At 29.7% G+C, this 2,790-nt stretch overlaps 1 protein-coding gene across 2 annotated transcripts in view; it reads right to left on the bottom strand.

The window, feature by feature from the left end:
- The window catches only part of LOC103308549 (putative mediator of RNA polymerase II transcription subunit 29), an 81,940-nt gene that overhangs the window by 73,675 nt on the left and 5,475 nt on the right, over nucleotides 1-2,790 (bottom strand). The gene's annotated exons all lie outside the window — the stretch shown is intronic.

Consider the following 2,790-nt stretch of genomic DNA (forward strand, 5'->3'; position numbering starts at 1 on the left):
AAAACTACTGGGAAATTTAAATTTTGATCTCCCCAATGCACCAACGATATTAACTTTCTGATCAAACAAGATACTGAAATTGAAAATCGTAGCATTATTTCGACTACTTATCGTGTACACAGACACAAAAAAAATAAAAAATAAAAAAACACACATTGTAAAATCAATACATTCATCGTTCCACTCAGAATCTAAAATATCACATCGTTGAAAAACTTTAATTTAATAAGTTCAAGCAAGCAAGCATACCAGCGCATCTCAATGCTTTATCCCATCCTGAACAAAAATTCAACTATACAAAAAAAATGCTCTATCCTTATTTTCAAACAAATTATACACCCAGTTCTTACCTACGCTAGCCCGATATAGGGTAATTGTGCTTCCTCGCACATCAAAAAAATGCAAATTTTCCAAAAAAAAATTCCTCAGATTAATTGCAAATACCCCATGGTTTGTCACAAATGCAAATCTCCATAAAGACTTTCAAATCCAAGAAATCAAAGATCATATAAAAACATAAGCAAAAAATGTCCACTGCTCCCTTCAAAACTCATCGGGTGGGATTCACTATAAACTTCTCACTCACCCAACTCATCGTCGATTAAAACGAGGTCGTCCCCACGACTACCTACACTAAGCCACTTCTCATTATCCAAGTATTCACTCTACACATTCGCTTCTTTCAGATAACTCTACGACCTCTCTGTTACCACAGAATAGAATAATCAGAATGGACAGTATGTACATATAACAAATTATACAGTAAGATAGGGCCAAACAAAAAATCAGCCGCCATTTTAATTGAGGTAGTTTTTATCAATTTTAAGTAGCGATTAGACTGATTAGTGATTTGTAAATTGTAATGTTGTTTGGAATATGTTTCTTATCTTGAACTAAATCTGATAAAACCACCTCAAATAAAATGGCGAATGATTTTCTGTTATCGGCCTGCCACCCAAAAGTGTCCACCCCCTGCTGTTACTTATAGTTATTAAATTATTGTAAATATGTAAATATTAGAATATTATTGTAATCACATTGTTACTTCTGTTTATCTTAAAATTGTTAATTATCCTTAATACTTAAAAAAAATATAATTACCATGTTAATACCTGTTAAAACTAATAAGTATATTGTCAAATATCACTAGATATAGATAGCCTTACTTAGGCTACATTGCACAGACCTATAATAGAGTTACCATGTAAAAATATATAATAATGTATCATAACTGGGTGACGGATCGTTAGCCATTTTAGGTTAGGAATTATGTCACTAATTATATGACTGCATTAAATTACATTTTATTTATTAGAAATTTGTCCGACAACTTTTTTCATTATATTGCTCTGCGGTTATTCTGCTATTGTCAAAATCTAATTTTTATCGATCAGTTTAAATGTAATTCGTTTTCAAAATTTAAATTATAGTGCTCGACTTACGTTCGAACTCCTAATAAATGTGGGTGTTGTTTAAAAATTTAAAAACTATACACAGTTACTATACAAAACGATATAAAATGTGCAGAAGTGAATACTTATCGTAGTTATGCGCGTATTACACCTATCCAAACAACCGCTCACCGAAGCGTATGTACCATAACGTTTTAGTTTATTATTCAAATAGGTACGGGTTTTCGGGTTTTGTTTCTACTGTGCATAATATGGACATGGTATAAAGATTTAAAAACTTATAAAACTATATTTTTTAACGATTTAAATTGTTTTAAAAATTTGAGGTATAATGATATCGATTGAATTTTACTCGTGGGGATATCTTGTTTGCAATCTCGTTCAAAATAGAAAACTTTTTTTTTCATTTCAATCCTATTCTTTTCTCGAATGCTCGCAGGTCTCAAAACAAATCTTTTTTAACTTGAGATATCGCTAACCAAAAGTCTCAAAAATCATTTTTTTTTCATCTGATAATGTTCGCCGATGGGGCTCTTAATGAACAGTTAGCCCCAATGACTCGTACTTACAAGTAGGACATTAATACTATGAGTAAAAAATAACTCCAATTCGATAGTATAATAATGGTAATATAATAATATTGAAGAATTCAACGATAGGGGGTGGACGTCTCCACAGTTAAATTAATAATAATAAACGTTAGCAAACACAGCGTTTGCGTACGTGTTATAAAACAATAATAACAATAAATTATAAGAAGGCCGTGACTAGGTCACGGGGACACCTAAATGTACAATAATAATCAACAAATAATACGACCGTGATATGACGTGCGAAGATCTCGGAACCCGATAGTTGTTCGAAAAATGATAAGACATTTTTATCGCTAACCTCCTACATGTACACCAACGTAACCGAATAAAATATGTCTATTATTCGAAATAAAACCCATGATTAAATCCTACCTTCTGATTGGTTTACACATTTGGAGGGAAAATTTAAATTATTAATTATTATAACAAATAGCTTATAATATGTATATATAATATTATAATGATTAATGATAGACAATTGTGTCTTTTTTGGTTTTACAATTATTTTATCTTTTATGTGAAAAAAAATCTCTTTCTTAAAATCTGAAATTTGGTATAAATAATAATATATGTGTATAGTCTTGGCACTTATTTCATTGTCAATTTTCATCATGAGTTATTTAATTTTCTGATTTATAGAGGATTAAATCAGTTAATATTATGTTTGAGTTAACAATACTTAGTTGTAAAATAATTGATTGTATTGTATTTTTAGATTTAAAGAAGCAATTATTTTATAGTTTTTTTTTTTTGAAATTAAAAAATTACTTTTGTTGACTATAGAA

Source organism: Acyrthosiphon pisum, chromosome A2 (genome assembly GCF_005508785.2).
Source record: "Acyrthosiphon pisum isolate AL4f chromosome A2, pea_aphid_22Mar2018_4r6ur, whole genome shotgun sequence".
In the NCBI taxonomy this organism is placed as follows: domain Eukaryota; kingdom Metazoa; phylum Arthropoda; class Insecta; order Hemiptera; family Aphididae; genus Acyrthosiphon; species Acyrthosiphon pisum.